This window comes from Rhinoderma darwinii, chromosome 1 (assembly GCF_050947455.1).
Source record: "Rhinoderma darwinii isolate aRhiDar2 chromosome 1, aRhiDar2.hap1, whole genome shotgun sequence".
Classification (NCBI taxonomy): domain Eukaryota; kingdom Metazoa; phylum Chordata; class Amphibia; order Anura; family Rhinodermatidae; genus Rhinoderma; species Rhinoderma darwinii.
In genome coordinates, this window is record NC_134687.1 from 501,155,471 (window position 1) to 501,180,331 (window position 24,861).

The window sequence follows — 24,861 nt, forward strand, 5'->3', positions numbered from 1 at the left end:
ATGATATTGGCAACCGCAAACTCTTAGCCATTAAATGGGCATTTGAAGAGTGGCGCCACTTCCTGGAGGGGTCTAGGCACCAGGTAACGGTCCTTACCGACCACAAGAATCTGGTTTTCCTAGAATCTGCCCGGAGGCTAAACCCGAGACAAGCTCGATGGGCGTTATTTTTTACCAGATTCAACTTTTTGGTCACCTATAGGGCTGGGTCTAAAAATATTAAGGCTGATGCACTGTCGCGTAGCTTCATGGCCAGCCCTCCTTCGGAGGAAGATCCTGCTTGTGTTTTGCCTCCAGGTATAATCATTTCCTCTATTGATTCTGATTTAGTCTCTGAAATTGCGGCTGATCAAGGTTCAGCTCCCGGGAACCTTCCTGAGAACAAGTTGTTTGTTCCCCTGCAATTCCAGCTAAGGGTACTTAGGGAAAATCATGACTACGCTCTATCTAGTCATCCAGGTATCCTGGGTACCAAGCACCTCATTGCCAGAAACTATTGGCCTGGGTTGCCTAAGGACGTTAAGGCCTACGTCGCCGCTTGTGAGGTTTGTGCTAGGTCCAAGACTCCCAGGTCCCGACCAGTGGGCTTACTACGTTCTTTGCCCTTTCCCCAGAGACCTTGGACCCATATCTCCATGGATTTTATCACCGATTTGCCTCCATCTCAAGGCAAGTCGGTGGTGTGGGTTGTAGTAGACCGCTTCAGTAAGATGTGCCACTTTGTGCCCCTCAAAAAACTACCCAATGCTAAGACGTTAGCTACCTTGTTTGTCAAACATATCCTGCGTCTCCATGGGGTCCCTGTCAATATTGTTTCTGACAGAGGGGTACAATTTGTTTCCTTGTTTTGGAGAGCCTTCTGTAAAAAGTTGGAGATTGATCTGTCCTTCTCCTCTGCCTTCCATCCTGAAACTAATGGCCAAACGGAGAGGACTAATCAGTCTCTAGAACAATATTTAAGGTGTTTTATCTCTAACTGTCAATATGATTGGGTCTCATTCATCCCCCTCGCCGAATTTTCCCTTAATAACCAGGTCAGTAACTCGTCAGGGGTCTCCCCCTTTTTCTGTAATTATGGGTTTAATCCATGGTTCTCCTCCGCTTCACCTGGTAGTTCCAACAATCCCGAGGTAGAGGTCGTTCATCGGGAACTGTGCACGGTCTGGGCCCAGGTTCAGAAGAACCTAGAGGCGTCCCAGAGCATACAAAAAACTCAGGCAGATAGAAGACGTTCTGCTAACCCCTTGTTTATGGTCGGGGATCTGGTGTGGCTATCGTCAAAGAACTTGCGCCTTAAAGTCCCGTCCAATAAGTTTGCTCCCCGGTTTATAGGGCCGTACAAGGTCATTGAAGTCCTCAATCCTGTCTCCTTCCGACTGGAGTTGCCCCCATCTTTTCGAGTACACGACGTGTTTCATGCCTCCCTCCTTAAACGCTGCTCTCCGTCCTTGGCTCCCTCGAGGAAACCTCCTGTCCCCGTTCTTACCTCTGAGGGGGTAGAATTCGAGGTGGCCAAGATTGTGGACAGCAAGATGGTCCAAGGCTCCCTCCAGTACCTGGTCCATTGGAGAGGGTATGGGCCTGAGGAGAGGACTTGGGTACCCGCCCGGGATGTTCACGCTGGGGTATTGGTCTGGCGGTTGCACCTTTGTTTACCCAATAAACCAGGTCCATCTAAAAAGGGTCCGGTGGCCCCTCATAAAAGGGGGGTACTGTAAAGGATCTGCCAGGCACAGCTTCTGTATCCACGCCCATAGGTAATCAGTCTGCACCTGCTTCTATGTCTGGGAGACTGACTCCATCTTCCACTACTCAGGATGGCAGGCTTAGGAGTGGGAGAGCCTATCATAGCCTGGCCAGACGGAGCTAGCCCCCACCCTCTGTCTATTTATATCTGCCTTTCCTGTTCCTCCTTGCTTGTGATTCTTCTCATTTGGTTTCCTGGCCCTGCTGCAGCTTCTTGATCTATTTGACCCTGCTTCATATTGACCCTGGCTTACTGACTACTCTCCTGCTCTGCGTTTGGTACCTCGTACACTCCTGGTTTGACTCGGCTCGTTCACCACTCTTGTTGCTCTCGGTGTTGCCATGGGCAACTGCCCTTTTTCCCTTGCTTCTGTGTACCCTTGTCTGTCGTGCACATATTGAGCGTAGGGACTGTCGCCCAGTTGTACCCCGTCGCCTAGGGCGGGTCGTTGCAAGTAGGCAGGGACTGAGTGGCGGGTAGATTAGGGCTCACTTGTCTGTTTCCTTACCCCGTCATTACAATTACAATTACATTACAAGACAAGACAACACAACACAACACATTACATTACAGACTCTGCAGCTCACCTGGAGTCCTCCGCATCGGCTCTTCCACTGCACTGGCTGGAAGACGTGTCACGTGACAACACGGTCATATGGTACACTAAGTGTACCATGTGACCGTAACCAGGAAGTGCCGGCTACACGGCATAGAAAATTTATTTTTAACAAGCATGCTGTATTGCTTAGGGGCCCTGTCGCAACTGCAACCGCTGCGATCCCTATAGCTACGCCACTGTACCTGGTTTAATAACCAAAGTATCACTGTGCTTGATTGACCAGCAAACTCGCCTGACCTAAACCCTGTAGAGAATCTATGGGGTATTGTCAAGAGTAAGATGAGAGACACCAGACCCAACAATGCAGGCGAGCTGAAGCCCGCTATCAAAGCAACCTGGGCTTCCATAACACCTCAGCAGTGCCACAGGCTGATCGCCTCCATGCCACGCCGCATTGATGCAGTAAGTCATGCAAAAGGAGCCCCGACCAAGTATTGAGGGCATATACTGTACATACTTTTCCGTAGGCCAACATTTCGGTATTAAAAATAATTTTTGAAATTGGGCTTATATAATATTCTAATTTTCTGAGAGACTAAATTCTGGGTTTTCATTAACTGTTAGCAATAATCTTCAACATTAAAAGAAAAAACTGCTGGAAATAGATCACTCTGTATGTAATGAATCTATATAATATAGGAGTTTCACTTTTTGAATTGAATTACTGAAGTAAATAAACTTTTTGATGACATTATAATTCATTGAGAAGGACTAGTAAGACAATGGTATATGTTATATCTTGGTCTTGATGTTTATGTCATTTTGTAAAATAAAGTGCCTTAAAACATAAAACTTGTACTGTTTACTTAAAAGTATATCATATTGTTGGCTAAAGTACAGCATAATTGGATAACAACATAACATTTATGGATTCTCATGATCAGCTCCCTGTCTACTCTACAATAATCTATTCAGCCAGAGGTGAGGGCCCCCATTCTAGTATTTCTTCATGCTATCACATCCCTTAATCTCGGAACAGGATGACCTGGCATATGTTCTCCGGCTATCCTCGCTGCATCTCCATAACCTTGTTTGCTTAAATTGTAGATCCTATGAGGAAGAGCTTCCCTGTGCAGGAACACACCATAAATTGTGTAACACCCATGGCCGCGGACCGTCAGGTTTACTCACCTCCTGATGGCCGCAGCCATGGATCTGTGAGCGCTGGTCCCCATCTCCTCCTCAGGAGATGCCAGCGCTCACTTCCGCTACACTCTGCTGTGTCCCAGTGGGTGAGGGCACAGGCTCATGCTCGGTCTTAAAGGGCCACCTGGACGCACCTGAATTTGATACCAAATTAGCCCATGATCCCCCTGGACTATAAGAAGGGCACTGCCCCTTCCTACATTGCCTTAGTGTTGTTGTCGTTTACCAATGTTCGTCTCTGCAAATGGTCCCTTAAGTGTTTTCTAGTTCCCAGTGTTCCCGTACCTGCTACCTGTATCCTGTATCCCGTGCTATCTTGGTCCAATTGCCGTTTAGAGTTGGAGTTGTGTTGTGCTGTGTACTATGCCTTCCCGGTTACACCACGCCTGGTGTTTTCTTGCTACCAAGGTCCCATCCGAGCCTGTCTTCGCTACTGTCAGAAGTTACCACAGGTACACCTATCCGAACTATAGACTTTAACTTGGTATCCTGTTGGCCAGCTGCTATACCGTCAAGTTGGTACGACCCAGTGGGTCCACGCACCCAATGTGACAAATTGTAATGGGGTAGGGGTCAGGTATTTCTGACCTGTTTTCCCTCCCTTATCTGTTGGATGGTGGAAAGGAAGAGGTAGTAAGAACTCGCATTTACATGTAATAATTATCATTACAATTTGATCGTTTCCGAGAATCTGCAATGATAAATGCCCAGTGAAAATGCAAAAAACTATAAGCAATAAATAATAAAAGCAAATGATATTGTTGTGGATATTGATCGCTCATACACATAAACTATTGATATTAATATTAGAATCTAGAGTGGATGGCATTGAGGTATAACTTGCTGCTGGGGTGTTAAATGGAACTTGTATTATATGACAGTAAAAAGATATTACAAACAGGCGAATATTGTTCAAAGACAATAAAAAGAGTATTTATATATTAATTGCTGAAGACATTCCTGAACTGTGAAGCTGATTATTATAAGAACAAGATTTACATGTTAAAGCAAAGTAGAAGGCATTCAGTGACAGTTCCCAGACATCAGTGTAAGCAAATTCAGCCACAAAGCACCACTCCCTGACAATTGCAAATTACTTACTGCAGTTAAAATGGAAAGCATCAAATGAATAGATCCCCAAGGAAAATAGGATCAATGTTATACTGATGTGCAGTAGTGACATCATTGAACAACTTTATTATGTCAGGGTTGAATATACGTTCTTTCAAAGCTGAATAAACCAGAAAAAAAAAAAGAATTTATTTATTGAGTTAAAGAGGATGCCCCAACTGCGCAACCCATTCTTGGAATTAAGCCATGGCAGCATGATCACCATGGGTCTAGCTTCTCTAGCCCCTGCTCTGGGAAGCTGTATCTGGGAAATGTAGGTGTAAATGTAGATGTACATGCCCATTCATACCAAAAGGCAACCATGTAATACACAGTTTCATTGAGACTGCCGGAGTTGGAAACACTCTTTCTAGCAGCTCTCTGGTTCATAGAGAGGGATCCAAAGCTGGGGGACCACTCTATGTTGTGCATGTGCCACAATAGGGCATATAGAAAGATGTCAGGATGACACAACCCTTCAAAGTATTTATAATTGCCCATAAACTTTGGGTAGGTTATCGAAACATGAATGGGAAGCCTTTGACTGTTTTGTTGGATATTGTTTGGATGGGATAGTCATTAACCCCTTCCCCCTGCTGGCATTCTGGGCCCTAATGTCCAAGCCATTTTTTAGATTTTTCCATTGTCACATTCGAAGAGCTGTAACTTTTTTATTTTTGCGTCGGCATAGCTGTATAAGGTCTTGTTTTTTTGCGGGACGACTTGCAGTTTTTATTGGTACCATTTGAGAGTAGATGCGACTTTTTGATCACTTTCTATCACATTTTTTTTAAGTCAGGATTAACAGAAAACAGCAATTTTTCCATTGTTTTTTATTTTATTTTTTACGGCGTTCACAGTGCGGGTTAAATAATGTAACAGCTTTATAGTCGGGGTCGTTACGGACGCGGCGATACCAAATATGTGTAACTTTTTTGCTTTATTGTAGTTTTTTTTAATAGTAAAGCATTTTGTAAGGGGAAAAGCTGGGTTTTTCATTTTTTTTTTTAACTTTTTTTTTTTATTAACTTTATTAAACTTTTTTTACTTTTTTACTAGTCCCACTAGGGGACTTCCCTATCCTCCGATCGCTATTATAATACACTGCAATACTTTTGTATTGCAGTGTATTACTGCCTGTCCGTTTAAAACGGACAGGCATCTGCTAGGTCATGCCTGCGGCATGATCTAGCAGGCATTCGCTGCAGGCAGACCTGGGGGTCTTTATTAGACCCCCGGCTGCCATAGAAGACACAGACACTCGGCGATTTTATCGCCGGGTGTCAGTGAGATGAGAGGGAGCTCCCTCCCTCTCTCCAAAACCATTCAGATGCGGTGCTCGCTATTGTGCACCGCATCTGAGGGGTTAAACAGGTGAGATCGATACTAATATCGATCTCACCCGGCAGAGCAGGGACGCCCCCAGCCCTCAGCTGCTTCTGGCAGCTGAGAGCAGGGAGATTTCACGGCTCCCTGCTCTGTTTACTTTATTCTACAGCAGCGACGTAGTTTGGCGGCGCTCTAGAATAAAGCCCACTAATGACCGCCGTAAAAAGGCGTATCGGCGGTCATTAAGGGGTTAAAACTCTTTGAGAGTTACACTGCTGTATGCATACGAGGCCATTAAATTATTTTTCTGTCTAGTTCATGAAGACAAAAGAAACCTCTAATGTCCAAATATGCTACAGATTCCTCATGATGTAAATGATAAAGTAGCGGTAAAGCATGTTTACGCTCAGCTTCCTAAAATTGTTATTTCCAGATAACTCTTCTAAGGCTGCGTTCACATCTGTGTCAGGGTTCCATTCCGACGTTCCGTTGAAATTTTCCGTGGGAACGGAACCCTGACTGACGCAAACGGAAACCAGAGGTTTCCGTTTTTACCACCATTGATTTCAATGGTGTTGGATCCAGTGCCAATGGTTTCTGCTTGTCTCCGTTGTGCAGGGGTTCCGTCGTTTTGACGGAATCAATAGCGTAGTCATGTCCTTAATGAAAAAAAATAGCTAAATTTAGTTGTGATTTAGCAATATAACTTTTGTAGTAGTGAATTTCCATAACTTATCTCTGTTCAGTTCTACTACCAAATTATTTTTGTAATGTAGTACCTACGAGTCATCTGCCATTATTCTAATTAGAAAACTGAAGGAGGCCTAATGTCTTTTACACCTGCTTCCACACAGCGGGTGTCTCTAATTTACTTTCCAAGCAGTGCTCAAGACACATCATGTTTTTGCCAAAAAAAAGTCTTTCCACAACTTTCTGGACAGGCAGTGGGCTGTAGCTGGAGCACTGTGCTTCTGTGACGAAATCTACAGCTGTCGTCCAGCAGGTGTAAACACAAACAAAGTCAAGTTACTATATCTCCCGTCTACAGTCTCATTCTCTATACTAGTATAATGAATTGTAGAAACAGAAATCATGAATGTTGTCACATTGCAGGCCTCAAATATTCAGACGATCCCAAACTGTGCTCTTCGTCCTTAACTAGCGATAAGTTACATGGCTATGAATTTACTTTTCTTTATTATTATTATTATTATTACACCATCTATTTTCCTATCTACTTATCTCCGATTACACATAGAACTACAACAAGAAGAAAAACATGCCCGCATCTGTTAGTGTAACCTGCTCCAAAGTTATAGCAACAATACAGTCCCTGACTTTGTGCACATTCCTCTAGACCTGTACACTGTAAACAAACAAATCACATTTTCCTGTGCCCTCAGTCACTGATATCTGCTCTTGTGAACAGGCTTCAGGTAGATATTATCAATGCAGACAATGTTTTTTCTATTGCAGACAGTGGTAAATTAATTCTGCTACATACAATCAAACAGACGATCAATCACCCCCCCCCCACAAAACAAAAACAAGTTACAAAATCAATTGCCGTTACTCCTACTGCAAAGAGAAAAAAAATTATGTTTTTGGGGAGTTGACTGCTTAAACTATAGCAAACAGTGGGGTTGTTGTGTACTATAGTGGCTAAATAGGGAGGTTTAAACTAAATTCCACTGTCCAGCGTTTAGATCTGTAATAACATTAATAGCAGAGTTCTGACGATAGATAAATGTATCACTTTTGCAAGAATCAATGCATCACATTAGCAGGATATATATATATATATACGTCAGCAGTAACTAAGGCTGCCCCCATATAACATCACTGGTTAGTTTTTAAATGCATGAGCAAAATCCACAACTTATATTTTACGAAACTTAAGCTTTGCATTTTTTGGAAATAAGTAATTAACTAATCGAGGCATGTGATTCGCCTATTCATCAATTTGACAGCGCAAAGAATACAATGGGCAAATCGATTAAATGATTATTAAAGTATACAACAAACATATCAACTCAATTTGCCCCATATATCCTAATAGTGGGTGGATCGAGACTCAATTTGTAAATCAGTAAATCCGAAATCAGAAGAATAAATTTGCTCAATGGTGTCTGAAAAGTTATCACAGAACATTAGAAACAAATACATATTCATATAATATACTGGGATACTGGGGAAAGTGCATAGTCAACCTTATCCCAGCTTGCAGTGTATGGTTACAATGTTTCTTACCTCAGTTACTGACTTTAAAGATAGTCCTCAAATATTTGAATCATTGAGATCCTGCTGTAACTTTCAGAATTTTCATGAACTTTCCACCATAAGAACAAAATAAGTAGAAGATGAAATTTGAAGCCCCAGGACGTGTGATTTGTGGCAGGAAAGCTCCTGTTGGTCCTGAGATGTGATAATCTGCGCACTATGAAGCAGCCTCCAGACCTCAGTGCATTGCTCAGAGCTCAGTGCTTGTTGTCACTGTTCTTCACAGTCCCATTCAGAGAGGCTGTGAGGTTGAGGAGGGGGCGGGGAGGCCAGGCATCATTCACAGGCTGCCTCATATGGACCTATTGTTGTATCTACTGAGAAAAGTACCAAAGGGTTTTTCTTGGAGTTTCATTGCTCCATCATAGTTTCTGAAAAGCAGGCCAATAAGAAATGCTGAAGTCATGGAAACTCATGTATAGTAACTAGGCTGGGTTACTTATTCACAATTACATATGATGTCTTACTGTAGGCTATTGAACTTTTTTTTTTTTTATAACATTCCAAGTTTATATTCACTTAATAGATCGAATGATATAGTATTTATATAATATAATTGGAAAAAATAACAACACCAACACTATATATATATATATATATATATATACATATATATATATACATATATATATACATACATACATACATATATATATATATATATATATATATATACATACATATTTACAGGGGTTGCATAAGTAAGTATACAGTTTAAATAGTATTCTATAGAATAATAAGGCAAATAAGTACAACCTCTTATATGCTAAAATTGGTGGCCCTTTTTATTTACACATTGCTGTAATCTAGTTTTTACATTCACACTTTGGCACTAAGTTCTTTATAGGCATTAATTTCTTGGCATGCTTCTTTTATGAACTGAAACATGTTATCAACCGTGCGTGGTTTTCTTGAATACAACTTATCTTTGATAACTCCCCAAAAGAAAAAGTCCATCGGGGTAAAGTCTGGATCATGGTGGCCATTTAACCAGGCCTCGTCTACCATCCACCTATTGGGTCATTTTTTGTTAAGAAAATTATGTAACCACTAAAGCATAGTGAGGAAGGGGTCCATCGTGCTGAAAATAGAAGTCTTCATTTTCATGCTCTAACTGCAGATGTGGTATTACATTTTCTTGATACAGGTCTGAGGTAACGTTGTATTGTAGAAGATAGGTCCAATTACACCTTTACATGAAAAGGCCGCCCAAATTGTAACCCCAGGTTAATTCAACTGTTCTTCAATTGTTGCAAAAGGGTTTTCTGTTGAGTAATAAACACAGTTGTGCCTATTAACAGCACCTGAAAGCAGGGTCAGACTGGCCCACCAGAGAACCAGATGATCCTCTGGTGGGCCTGGATTTTGACACAATAATGGGCTTAAAAGGTCTAGCAGAATACAACCCCATTTGGAGGTAACTTTGGAGCCAACCACTTGTTACTAGGGTCTATTTCTTCTGGGTTGATTCACAAATGACCTATAATATAGTTTTGAAGATATGTCCTATGTGTGCAATGATAACAACAAAGATTACGATACAATTAATAGTGGACATGATAATTTTCTGTATACATATATATGGAGTGTGGGCCCTCAGAATCATCTTCTCTGATGGGCCCAAGGTATCCCAGCCTGATGCTGCCTGAAAGTTTGATGTCGGCTTCACTGGACCAAGTAACTTTTCTAATAATGGCATCTCCTTGAGTTTCTTCATTCAAAATTGCCTCACAAAATTGTAATTAGACTGTTTGAAAAATGTCCTCCTATTTACCTACTTATGTATATATATATATATATATATATATATATATATACATACATATATTGTCTATTGGGGCCTGGCATCTATGGCTTAGTATGACCAATGAAAACTTCAATTAAAAAGAGATGTATCTACAGTTATTGGACATCAGTCTGAACTCTGCATTGATTTGAGATACGTATTTTGCTAGAATTTTTTTTATTTGGTCGCCACACGGTTGTTTTCAGTACAATTTAGTTATATGGCTGTATTCATACGGCCGTTTTATTAATGGCCCGTGAACACTGGCTGTCACAAAATATGACATCTTTTATTTTTGGCTGCTTTCACAGCCCAAAAGCCCCAATAGAACTCAATGGATCAGTTTTTCAGGGATCAATCCTTGTGACGGCCGTAAAAACTGATCCTGGCCCTCACAAGAGGACTCCCTGGGTACATTGCCACTTCATGCACTGAGCCTGGGGAAGCCTTTGACGTCTCTGTCCATATATGGACATTGATGTCAGGGCTTTGAACTATGGAGTCCCCGGCCAGAGCATCGCAAGCTCTCTGTCCAGGGACTCCTGTCTTGGGAAAGCCCTTATGTCACTGTCCATATATGCACAGTGATGTTAAGAGCTTTGAGATGCAGGAATCCCCATCTAGAGCCTTGCTGATACTCTGGCTGGGGATTCTGGCATCTCTAAGCCCCCAACATCACAGTCCATATATGGACAGTGACGTCAGGGGCTCCTCTAGGAGCAGAATCCCTGACCAGAACATCTACAATGCTCTGGTTGGGGATTCCGCTCCTAGAGGGAGCCCAGTGGCGCTATCTACAGGATGGGCTGTGTGCGGCTATCTACAGGGTGGGCTGTGTGCGGCTATCTATGGGGTGGGGTGTGTGTGGCACTATCTATAGTGTGGCGCTATCTACAGGCGTGTGTGGCACTATCTACAGGGGGTATGGCGCTATCTACAATGGGTGTGGCACCATCTACAGAGGGTGTGTGCACTATCTACAGGGTGGTGTGTGGTGTGCTATCTACAGGGGGGGTGGCGCTATCTACAGGGGGTTGTGTGGCGCTATCTACAGGGGGTGTGTGTGGCGCTATCTAGAGGGGATGTGTGTGGCGCTATCTACAGGCGGCTGTTGCTATCTGCAGGAAGGGTGTGGCACTATCTACAGGGGGTGAGGCACTATCTACAGGGGGGTGTGGCACTTTATAAGCAGGCACTATGGCACTTTATGTTCACATGAAGAATTCTATCGGCACATACACTCTACACATTAGGCCTTATTCACACAAGCGTATTTCACATCCGTGTTACGCGCATTAAAACAACGTACGTCACATGGACCATCCGTGTGTTGTCCGTGATTCACGCAACAGTTGCTAAAGAAATTATGAGATAAAGAAAACCACCTCCTTCAGTTTATTTTGCTGACGTAAAAAAACCGTGACATATGGTTGACATACGCGCATAAAAAACACAGACACGCACCGTACACGTATGTCACACGGAACTGCAACGCAGGAATAACGCTGCATTTTTTATGCGCACAAAACGGACACGTTCGTGTGAATAAGGCCTAAGTGCAGCCAAAGTAGTGTTGTCCACGTGGCAATCAAAAACTTGTTTGGAAGATATTGTAGTGATGCTCAGTGTCATGAAAAAATGGAGAGTCACATAATCTTTATAAGCAAGAAGGAAAATGGACACGGCACTCACTGATTCGTAGTATTCTTTACTTTATTCTTTCTCTATAAAAAAAACACATGGGCTACAGGAGCACACACGTAGTACTCCAAAATCGGCACAATAGCTTTTTCATGTCACATAACTCTTCATCTTGGTGCTGATACTTAAAATCGGTGAATGCCGTGTAAATTTTCCTTCTTGCTTACAAAGACTAAAGACTATGGCACCTTATATGTGGGCATTGTGACACTATGTGGCCACTGGCACTGTGGCACTATCAACAGTAGGCATTGTGGCACTATGTGGACACTGCGGCACTATGTGGGCACTGGCACTAGCTATGTGGGCACTATCTAAAGTGGGAACTGTGAAACTATCTACATGGCTTTTGTGGTGTTTTCAGGGGGTTGGGACAAAAAAAAAAAAACACCTGACAAATGAAATCCACCCTTTTTTTGTAACGGCTATGGGAAAAGGATGCCAAACGGATGCCAAACGGCCATTAAAAACGGTCAGACGGACTTGAAATGGATAAATATTTGGAGACACACTGATGCAAAACTGCCATGAAAAACTGACAGTTGATCAGTTTTTAACCCCTTAACGACCGCCGTATAGCCTTTTTTCCTGGGCCGTTCGGGGTAGTACTTCTGAACGCAGCCTCGGGCTTCAGAGCAATGATCGGAGACCACTAGTGGTGGTCTCCGATCATATTTAACCCCTCAGTTGCGGCGCTCAATAACGAGCATCGCATCTAAGTGGTTTTGGAGGGAGGGGGCTCCCTCTCTCACCCCCACTTGCATCCCGCTATGCAATTGCAGGGTGTCAATGGTTTCTATAGCAGCCGGGGGCCTAACAAAAGCCCCCATGTCTGCCTCTAGTGATTGCCTGTTAGGCCATGCTAGAGACATGGCCTAACAGATTTTTTTACACTGACAGGCAATAATACAATGCAATACTTCAATATTTCACACTAAATAACCTGTTAGATTAATTCTTCAGGTTATTACAGTCGTTTAGATACCTAATATGTGTAAATTTTTCGTTTTTATTTAATGTAGGGGCAATAAAATATATTGTATTCAAAATAAAGCCTTTTTTTTGGGACAATTTTTTTTATTTATTTTTTTATTGCTCTTTTTTTTATCATATTAAGGGATAACTTTATTTACATCTTTATTTTTTACTTATAAATGTATTTGCATACTCTTGTATGCTAATACATTACACTGTGTCACTATGACACAGGCTGATGTTAGGGCACCACATAGTGTGCCCTAACAGCAGGCAAACTGAGCAGACAACCCTGGGGTCCTTTCTAGGTCTCCAGGGCTGACTGCAGAGGGATTCCCCAGTCTTTGATCACATCAGTGGGTCTCCGGTGATGTGATCAAAGAGGGGAGTTCCCTTTGATCATGCCGTGGTCACGGACCGCGGCGATCAAAGAGTTAAACAGTTGGGGTCAGAATGTTTTCCGACCGCAGCTGTGTTCAGGAGGCTTTTCTAAGATCAGGAGCTATAAGTTTCAGCTCATGCTTAGAGGATGAGCACTCACAGGCTCGCTCATCAGCCTCTTCTACAGCGATGCCAAAAGGCATCGCTGTAGACTAAGCACCTGAACCGCCTGCCGTCAAAAGACGGTGGGCGGTCGTTAAGGAGTTAATGTAGATTGTTATTGTTAATGATTATTATTTTTTGACCTCTGACTATTTACATATATTGATTATCCCTAATAATAACAAATATATTTTTTTGTACTGTGCCAACATATCCCTACTCTTTGGCAATCTTGTTTGGATTGTAGCACTAATCGCAAGGGTAAATATCCTGTTCATGGGAAGCAGAAATCCAATCAGATCTTCTAAGCCATTTCTATGATCCTATATATTCTGTATCTATATATTTTTCAATTAAATAAGTGTAACCCTGTGCTCCATGATTCCTAGCCAGTTTTTCTATTTAGAGAGGGGAATAGAGAATAAGCAGATTGTGCTAAATTATGGGTATCTTGTCCCAAAATTAAACACTGTTTCATTATTGGCTAATAGTATTCAACTTCTTTTTTTATTGCTAAATCTACTAAGCTTTGGACAATCTCTTTTTGTTAGAATGGTCAATGAGCTGATCACAGAATGTCCTGCTGCTGGGACCCCCAGCAATCGGCTGTAGTTTGGGAAGGAAGCTGGAAGCAAGCTTTCAATTCCGCTGCAGCGCCACCACAGGGGGAACAAAGCATTACATTGTTCCCATTAAAATCAATGGGCTGTCTATGTAATGCACAGACAAGCTTAGTTCCCCAGAGCGAGAGGCGTCCCTTCTATGGCTAATTGATGGTGGTTTTGAATGAGAGACTCCCCTCTATTAACTCAAAAGTCCCTTATTTTAAAATGCATTTTGTAAACCAGACAACGTGATTAATCTGGTAAAAATTATCTGGAAAAAAATACAAAAAAATGCAAACAATCTTATTTAAATAAAAGTATTGATAAATTCATGTTAAAAACAGGAGGTAAAGATTTGGTTAGAATTTATTTGTGTAATTCTACATGCAAAGAGATTTCCAAGCAAAACGTGCCATAAATGCGATAAATAAAGGGTGTGGCTAAAATGAGTAGTAAAATACACCAAATTTATTAAATATGCATGCGATTTTTTGACGCAAAATATTGGTTTACACCAGGGATGAGGAAGAAAAGTGTCTAACATGCCTAGTGTGTTGTGCTAAATTTAAATGACATCAATGCGCAACATTTTCTAGAACAGAAAACTGTCTGCAGTCTAGTGAGGGTTCTCTAAAGGTTGAAATGTTGCACTCTGAAGTAGAATTGGTATTTTTTAAAGAGGCTCTGTCACCACATTATAAGTGGTCTATCCCCTACATAATGTGATCGGCGCTGTAATGTAGATTACAGCAGTGTTTTTTATTTAGAGTTACGACCTATTTTAGCTTTATGTTAATGAGTTTCTTAATGCCCAACTGGGCATGTTTTACTTTTTGACCAAGTGGGTGTTGTGGAGAGAAGTGTATGACGCTGACCAATCAGCATCGTACACTTCTCTCCATTCATTTACACAGATCTTACTAGATCACTATGTGCAGCCACATACACACACATTAACGTTACTCAAATATCCTGAGAGTGAATAGACATCACTATCAGCCATGACGTGATGTCTATTCAGAATCCTGACACTTCGCTAACGTTTGTGTGTGATTTACTGCACAGCACATCGAGATCACCCTGGGCTGTCATTTACAGCGTAATCTCGCGAGATTACGCTTGCTGTGCTGTAAATCACATACAAACATTAGCGAAGTGTCAGGATTCTGAATAGACATCACGTCCTGGCTGATAGTGATGTCTATTAACTCTCAGGACACTTGAGTAACGTTAGTGTGTGTGTATGTGGCTGCACATAGTGATCTAGTAAGATCATTATGTGCTGTGTAAATGAATGGAGAGAAGTGTATGACGCTGATTGGTCAGCGTCATACACTACAACGCCCACTTGGTCAAAAAGTAAAACACGCCCAGTTGGGCATTAAGAAACTCATTAGCATAAAGCTAAAATAGGTCGTAACTCCGTCAAAAATGATAGTTTTTCTAAATAAAAACCACTGCTGTAATCTACATTACAGCGCACGATCATATTATGTAGAAGATAGGGCATTTATAATTTGGTGACAGAGTCTCTTTAAGGGGGGAACATTTAATTTATTATATGTCAAATGCAATAAGCGGGCACATTTTTCTCTAATGCTTGAGCAGCCTGTTATACTTGCTGGAACATTTAAAAAACATTTTATGATGATACTGGCCTTTATTGCTATGCCTATACCGCCATGTATTATTTCTGGTAGGTGTACGGTTATATATAGAATTTGCACCAAGGTTTTTGTATGCATGTAAGACAGGAGGAAAACACTTTAAGCGTCTCAAAATTACCATAATGCTTTACAATTAACAACAAATTTGTCTTTCTTATACCCTGAACAGACAGGAGCCAGGAGTGACAGCCACTGAATATATTTTTGGCTCACAGCTGTGGTATTCACTTTTAGAGCTACTCCTGACCAAACACCTAGGTGGTCCTAAGATACAGTATTTTAGCTGCTGTAGAGAAGCCTATGAGACTGTGAAAGGCCAGATAAAGGAGTAGATCAATGCTGTTGATAGCATTTTATAGATTATTAGATTAGATCAGTGGTCCCCAACCAGTGGCTCAGGAGCCACATGTGGTTTGCAACCCCCTGCAGTGTGGCTCACCATAGGAGCCCAGAGTCATAACCATATGCTCTTGCTACAATATGACATTCACATTAACAATATTACAGAAATGTCCTATCCCCAGAAAAGTGCCAGTTTTGGTGGTTGAATACCAGTGTGTTACATTTAAAACTGAAATATTTACCTGCAAATTGAAATGTAATGATTTTGTGTTGTTTTTTTTTTAACGTTTAAAATGTTAACATTTTTTACTTAAATTTGGCTCCTGGCCACCAATCAAAATTTAATGTGGCTTGCAAGGTATACGGTGGAATAGATTATCAAACAAGAAACAGCACCCCTATAGCCTGATAACGGTCATGTGACCTAAGTATCCAACCTTTGGCTTGTCTGTCCATGTGAAATGAAAGGTCCACTATTCCAGGCTTTGTTAAGAGGCCTTCTTACTAGTTACTCCGGTACAGAAAATGGGCAACTGCTTCACTTTCTGTCTGCACTAAATTTGATACATAAGCCTCGTCTAGTCTGCAGGGGAAATGCAGCATTACATGGTGACCATTCTAATGAATGGCTGGCCAGGTAATGCCTGGACGAGACGGGTCCACCAGAGTGGCAAATAGAGGGCACCCTCCCCTATGACAACCATATGCCCTAATAGGGCATATGGACAGGAGTAGAGACTGAGACAACCCTGCATTACTTAGATAAGTATAGAAACTGAGTAACCACTTAGTAATCCCTCCAAAAGATCTTTACCTTCAGACATAAATACATGTGAGATATTGTGGTTACTCATCATTTTAATCAGAAGTTGATATTATTTAAAGCTGTAGTGCTTATTTATAAATTGTTTGACCGGTGTCCAAGGAGATCTAAACCTTTTGTTATGATAGGGTATCAATATATTTCTGTGTGATTTAATAAAGGTAGAAACTGAGCCGTACTTCCTCAATAACCTCAGATCAGAATGGAACCTTGTGTTGTCTGATCTCTCTGTAGAAGTATATTTTTCAGATTTCTTAGGATGTCTTCATACACTTCCATAATGCAACTTTACCAATTCTATCAATCACGCTTTGTAACTTGTAAATGGCCTAATATTTGTTTGAAAACCCATGTATCTCCCTTAATTCACAATGCATTTTAATATAAGTAGATACATAATATTATCAAAAATGATTATTCATTTTTTTTGCTGAAGTTACCCTCATCGCATACCTTTATTCAATAATTCATTAAAAACAATAGTAATTAGAATGCAAAACACTTTTTTTTCTATGTTTTATTAGAGCATTAGAATTACAGCCTGATCATTTTAGTTGGAACTTTATTGTAAATTGGATCATACCAAAGAAAGCCTAGATATATATTGTAGCTAATATATTCAGTAGAAAAGAGGAAAACTCATAATCACATTTAGTTACATCGCTCCCACTCCTCTACAACTCTTTTGACCGTATAGAATATATGGATGTGCAGATGGAAAAGTTAAACCTCTTGAGGATGGTATCACTTAAACCAATCCGTATGGAGAATATATAGCTGGTGTTTGCATCATATGACAATTTTCTACTGATATAAGCATTATATAGGGGCTATTATTTAGCTGAGAAAATGATGAAGGAGTAGTAATCAGTGGCAGAGCCCCATAGGTCTGTTATGGGCGGCCGCCTGGAGCCCGAGGCTCCCGGGTGGGGGGGGGGGTCCATGGCCGCCCAACGACCACATCTTAGTTTTCACTTTTTTGCTCGCGAATCGCGGCAAAAACTGCGACAAAACTGAAGGCCCCTGGAATCATTTGTATCGGCGTCCAAAGTACACGGTTACAAATGACACCACTGGCAAGGCAAGGGAACTGTTGTTTCGGCCATTTTTTTTATGCAGGCGGCACGATGTCGGCACCTCATAAAAAACGTTGCTTGAGTCGTTCCGCTGGACGTGGCCTGGTCAGAAGAGGCCATGCCTGCATCATCGGAGAAGAGGACGGCCCTGGAACCCGGACAGGTAAGTGTGGCACTAACTACAAAGGGTGGTGAATCTACAGGGCAGTGTGGCGATTTCTACAGGGGTCTGTGTGATGCTTTATACAAGGGGGTGGTGCTATCTACAGGGGGGCTATTTTGCGCTATCTACAATGGGGTGTGTGTGTCACTATCTACCAGGGGGCTGTGTGGCGCTATCTATAGGAGGGATGTGTGGCACTATTTACAAGGGGGGGGGGGTGTTTGATGCTATTTACAAGGGCTGTGTGTGGCGCTAGCTACAGGGGGTGTGTGTGGTACTATCTATGGCGGGTGTGGCACTGTCTACAGGGGGCTGTGTGTGGCCCTATCTACGGAGGGGCTGTGTATGTGATGCTATCTACAGGATTGGGTGTGGCACTATCTACAGGGGGGGTGTGGCGCTATCTATAGGGGTATGTGTGTGATGCTATCTACAGTGGGTGTGTGGGGCACTATCTACAGGGGGTCTGTGTGATGATTTTTTAATAAAGGTTTTCATGCTTCACCACATTCTTCTGCAATATACAGTAGTATAGTCTCTGGATAAAGGCATACATGTGCAGGACTTAAAGGAGCTCTGTTATGTTCATGAATGCTGGAATATAACAAGTCATTCTACTCAAACATCCACTTTACGTAAAAATTAACTACCTTTTTTCTTTTATGGTGCACTGCTGGACTAATGGAGAAGTAAAAATGACAGTGGATGTTGTAGGATTATTCATCAGACTACAGTCACAATACACACTTGTGTTAGACGTCATTTTCAGTCAGACTGCTCCCCCTGGTGTTCAAAGTGTCAACAGAGATGGGTAGAATAGAAGGGGTTGATTGAATGTTACATCTTAGTACAATACCATTTAACTGTATTAAGACTTGTGTTTTTTTCAATAGCTTTACTACAGCAAATAACCTTAAGGCATTGTAAAAATAGAACAATTATACGGAAATGTTTCCTGAATAAAGAACCTTCTTTTCAAAGGATAAAAATATCAGAGTTTAATCATATTGTGCATTGCAAGACACTATAAGAACTTATAGGAAATACATAGGCATACATGTTTTAACCTGTGATCAGTTCCCACTGTGAAGGCATACAGGCTTATAGAAATAAACTTGCAATACTTCTAAACAAAAAGTTCCAACTTGCAGCTACTGTACATTAAATATTATTTTAGTCCAACAGTGGGATCCGTCCAGTTTGCCCTGGTTCGCCCGAACCATTTGCTAAAATTACAGCCGGTTCGGAGAACCGGGGTGAAGCAGGAACCCGGAATCGGTCCCCTGCACTCACTTGTATCCGTTTAGGACGCGGATACAACTGATTAGTCTAGCGCTGCCTGGCGAGGCACAGGACGCTTAGTCATTTTGCGCTTTTGAATTATGCGGTCGGCGTTGTATCGTACTGCAGGATGAGGCCTAGCGTCGATGGAGGTCAGCGTGGGAACGGGGACAGGTGAGCATGTAATTTTTTTTTCCTTTTACAGGGGGCAGTGTTGGGGGCAGTATTTAAAGGGGGCACTATCTACAGGTGACACTATGGGGCACTATCTATAGGGGACTCTATGGGGGACACTATAGGAGACTCTACAGTGGGCCCTATCTACAAGGGACCCTATCTACAGGGACTCTACAGGGGGCACTATCTACAGGGGACTATATGGGAGCACTATCTATAGGGGACACTATCTACAGGAAACTATGGGGGTCCCTATATACAGGGGACATCTTCTACAGAGGCCCTATCTACAGGGGGCACTATCTATGGGGGCACTATCTATGGGGGCACTATCTATAGGGTACACTATCTATAGGAGACTCTACAGAGGGCACTATCTGCAGGGAACTCTATGGGGGCCCTATCTACAAGGGACTCTATAAGGGGCCCTATATACAGGGACTCTACAGGTGGCACTATCTATAGGGGACTATATGAAAGCACTATCTATAGGGGACTCTACAGGGGGCACTATCTACAGGAAACGATGGGGGGCCCTATCTACAGGGGACTCTACAGGGGGCATCTTCTACAGAGGCCCTATCTACAGGGGCACTATCTACATGGGACTCTATGGGGCCCTATCTACAAGGGACCCTATCTACAGGGACTCCATAGGGGGCAATATCTACAGGGGACTATATGGGAGCACCATCTATAGGGGACTCTACAGGGGGCACTATCTACAGAAAACTATGTGGGGTCCTATATGCAGGGGACTCTACAGGGGGCACTATCTACAGGGGAATCTAAAGGGGGCACTTTCTACAGGGGGCACTATCTACAAGGGGAATCTATAGGGGGTCCTATCTAGAGGGGCACTATTTACAGGGGTCTTTACAGGGGGAACTTTCTACAGGGGACTCCATAGGTGGCATCTTCTACAGGGGAATCTACAGGGGGCACTATCTACAGGGGACTCTACAGGGGGCACTATTTACAGCCTGTAGACTACAGGGATCTCTATCTACAGAGGATGCTTTGGGAGGCACTATCTACATGGGACTCTATGGGGGCACTATCTACATGGGACTCTATGGGGGCACTATCTATGGGTGGCTCTATAGGGAGCACTATCTACAGGAGGCACTATGGGGAGCTCTATCTACAAAGGGCTCTATGAGGGGCACTATATACAGAGGGCTCTACGAGGGGCACTATCTACATGGGGCACTGTGTGTGTGTGGTGCTTTATTTTACAGTGTTTGACAAAATGTTATTCATGGGCACAGTGTATGGTACAATTATATTCAGGGGCACAGTGTGTAGCGCTGAGGCCCTATCTACAAGAGGGGTATTGTGTGTGGCCCTATCTACAGGGGGCTGTGTGTGGCACTATTACTTTGTGGGGCCTAAAGGGGGTACTATAGAGGGCATTATAGTGTGTGGCATTAAGGGGGCATTATTTCCATCTAGGGTACTATAAATGGTGAGGTTTTTGTAGAGGGTGGGGAGGTGCTAGAAAAGCGAGAAGCCAAAGATGTTTGTGTTGCAAATTCTTCAGAGGTGATTTGTAGTCAGGAGAAGATGTTGGGGCAATCTGGGCTGGATGAAGAAGAAAAGGAAGAGTGAGCGATTCCAATCTGAGAAGGCGTCACCGGAGAATTACTGGATTTCAGTCTATTGTATTAAAGGAGTTTTCCTATCTTAGACATTTATGGCATATCCACAGGAAATGCCAGGAAATGCCAAAAATGTCTGATAGATGCAAACAGTGGCGGATTAAGTAGACTATAGGCCCTGGGTTGTTGCCAAAGCTTGGGCCCCCCCCCTCTCCACCACCGCCGTGTCTATATTAAACACCACCTTTCTGTGTGAGCATTGACAAAGAGTGTTACGATTCCCCTTGTCAAAGGGCTTTGTCCCTACATACTGACAGTTTCCAACCATCGCTGACAGTATCACACTGTGTAGGGACACATCCTCCTGACTATGGGAATGTAACACGCATTTTCTATTAGTCCGGGAAACACAAAGACTTTATGTGGAATACAAAGGATTTCCTATAACAGACATGTCAGGAAAGGGGACAGATGCTCTATAGATCCAGTGACTCACAAGTGATTTCTTCTCTGATGGGAGTCGTTCTCTTTTCTTCTCTTCTCCATCTGACACAGACCGTTATGGCGACTTCTCCTGGTGACTGCAGAATTTCCCGATGAGAAATCTTTGTCCCTCGATTCTGCAGCCATTTTTAGCGTCTATAGCAACACAGAAATTCAGAAACTAAACACCCTAAATTGTTTTATACCCCAAACTAAACCCCTAAGCAAATTAAGACCCCAGGCCCATACATTAACTCAGACCAATAAATTCAGTCCCCAAGGGGTAACTAAACTTTTAAAAAACTTTTGTCGTGTCATAGTGATATGTCAAATATACACTATACACACCATACACTATATAGACTTACACTATACACACTATACACACGCTACATAGACTTAAACTATATACACTATACACACAATATACACACACACTATACACATACCACACACTATATAGACTTACACTATATACATACACTATAGACACTATATAGACTTATACTATATATACACACACACTATATACACACTATACGCACTATACAGACACACACTATACACACATTATATGCACTATACACACACTATATGCACTATACACTTACTATATATATATATATATATATATATATATATATATATATATTGCGGAACAAACAAAATATAGGAGCTGCACCGTAGCATGCAATATGGGTGCTATCCTCAGGGGAAACTTGTCGTGAGACCCCAAATGAGTACAACCACAATCCAAAAGAACAGGCAGCACTCCAGTGTTATAAAAATCCAAAATGTATTCACCCAATATATATGCCTTCAATGGGAAGGTGAAACGTTGGCAATATGTTGGGTGAATAAATTTTGGATTTTTATAACACTGGAGTGCTGCCTCTTCTTTTGGATTGTGTATATATATATTGCCGTACTCTGGAGAAATTGCTTTACAAATGTTGGGTTATTTTTTTCCTTTATTTGTTGAAAAAATGAAAAATTTTGAGCTGAAGTTACGTCTTATTGAAGAAAAAGGATTGTTTTTATTTTCACTGCCTAATTCTAATAAATTCTATGAAACACCTGTGGGGTCAAAATGCTCACTACACCCCTAGATAGATTCCTCAAGGGGTGTAGTTTCCTAAATGGAGTCACTTTTTGGGCGTTTTCATTGTTTTGTCCCCTCAGGTGACATGGCCTCCGCAAACTATTCCTGCTAAATGTGATCTCCAAAAGCCAAATGCGCCCTTTCCCATCTAAGCCCTGTCGTGTGTCCAAACAGCTGTTTATGACCACATGTGGCGTATTGTTTTACTTGGGAGAAATTGCTTTACACATTTTGCAGTGCTTTTTCTCCTTCAGTCCTTGTGGAAATGAGAAAAAATTAGCTAAACCTACATTTTCTTTGAAAAAATTTAGATTTTCATATTCAGGGCCTACTTCCAATAATTTCTGAAAAAAACCTGTGGGGTCAAACCGCTCACTATACCCCTAGATAATTTCCTCAATGGGTGTAGTTTCCAAAATGGGGTCACTTGTGGGGGGTTTCCACTGTTTTGTCCCCTCAGGGGCTTTGCAAATGTGACATGGCCTCCGCAAACCATTCCTGCTAAATTTGAACTCCATAGGCCAAATGGCGCTCTTTCCCTTCTAAGCCCTGCCGTGTGTCCAAACAGCTGTTTATGACCACACGAGGGGTATTGTTTTACTCAGGAAAATTGCTTTACAAATTTTGCAGTGCTTTTTCTCCTTCTGTCCTTGTGGAAATGAGAAAAAAATTAGCTAAACCTACATTTTCTTTGAAAAAAATTCAGATTTTAATTTTCACAGCCTACTTTCAATAATTTCTGTAAAAAAATCTGTGCAATCAAAATGCTCATTAGACCCCTAGATGATTTCCTTGAGGTGTGTAGTTTCCATAATGGGGTCACTTTTGGGGGATTTCCACTGTTTTGGCACCGCAAGAGCCCTTCAAACCTGACATGGTGTCTAAAATATATTCTAATAAAAAGAAGTCCCCAAAATCCACTAGGTGCTCATTTGCTTCTGAGGCCAGTGCTTCAGTCCAGTACAATTATAGAGCAGGAGGAGGGGGCGCTGGCGACCCCCTCTGAACTGCGCCCAGGGCAAGTGCCCCGCCTGCCCCCCCCCCTAGCTACGCCCCTGCATTATTTCTCTATAGCTGGTGGGCCCCAAGAATTATTTCCTCTGGTGGGCCCAAGGCACTTCAGTCCGATACTGTGTATATATGTACTGAGCTTGGTTCTGATGCTGTATTTATGTATGGAGCTTAGTACTACTAACCTTCTATTTTTTTGTTTGAGCTCAATCATCACTGCTGCTCTTTCTGTTTGTTTACATCCCTTGCTTCTGGTCCTGGCTGTTTCCTGTCTTGTAACACACCATACCCATGATCCCTTGCTGTAGCTGAGAAGACAGCATACAGTTCCGCCCCTTCCTATCTCCACCGCATCTCGGACAGCTTAATGCATACTTCGAAGCCCCTGTATGTTCACAGGGTCCCTCCCTGCTCTAATTACAGTCACCTAGCTCACTAACAAACACCCCCTAATAATCATTCTCCTCTATCTCTCGATCTATCCTTGCTCTAATTACAAGCACCCATCTTCCTTCACCACCCCATTTCACATCCTGATAGATGGAAGTCCGCCCACTCCACCTATATGAGACATTTTGGTACACACAATCCAGTCAGCACATTTTCCTCACCTGCTTTTGGATCTGTGCCAAGAGATCCTGTATTACAGTGAAGTGAGCATCAAACACTACGCCATACAATGGTAAGAAAGTTGTTTTTTTTTACATAATTTACCATAAATGTATGTAAGTCCCTCTCGGTCTCCATACCTTCCAACTTTCAAGTATTGCAAAGCAAAGTATTGCAAATCGATGTGGTGCGTGTAGCCGGGGATTGCACTCCTGGAGGAGCCACTGATGTCATTGTCCATATATGCACAGTGACCTCAGAGGTTTACTCTAGGAGAGGAACACTCTGGCAGGGGATTCCACTCCAGGAGTAGCCCTTAACGTCACTGTGCATATATGGATATTAACACCAGGGGCTTCTCCAGTAGCGGAATCCCCAGCCATAGTGTGGCCGTAGCTCTGGCTGGTGAATCCGCTCCTAGAGGTAGCACAAATGGTGCCATCTACAGAGGAGGTAGCGCCATCTACAGGGGGTGGTGCTGTCTTCAAGGAAGGTGTGGCACTTTCTACATGGGAACTGTGGCACTATATGGGCACTATCTAAAGCAAGAGGAGAGTGAGTTCGGGGCACAGCAAAGGGAGGAGGGGGCGTAGACGAGCGAGAGGAGGTGGGCAGGCAGTAGGATCAGAGGCGGAACATCCACCCGGCCCACTGCCTGTACACGTAATTGATGACGAGCCGTGCC

At 42.4% G+C, this 24,861-nt stretch overlaps 2 protein-coding genes across 3 annotated transcripts in view; one reads left to right on the forward strand and one right to left on the reverse strand.

Moving 5' to 3' along the window:
* MEGF10 (multiple EGF like domains 10) overlaps positions 1–8,420 on the reverse strand; it is a 133,520-nt gene extending 125,100 nt beyond the window's left edge. For both annotated transcript variants that reach the window (XM_075835895.1, XM_075835905.1), the window contains exon 1: positions 8,202–8,420. The gene's annotated coding sequence lies outside the window, so the exon portion shown is untranslated. The remainder of the gene's footprint in view (positions 1–8,201) is intronic.
* C1H5orf63 (chromosome 1 C5orf63 homolog) overlaps positions 1–24,861 on the forward strand; it is a 233,268-nt gene that overhangs the window by 14,839 nt on the left and 193,568 nt on the right. The window lies entirely within an intron of this gene.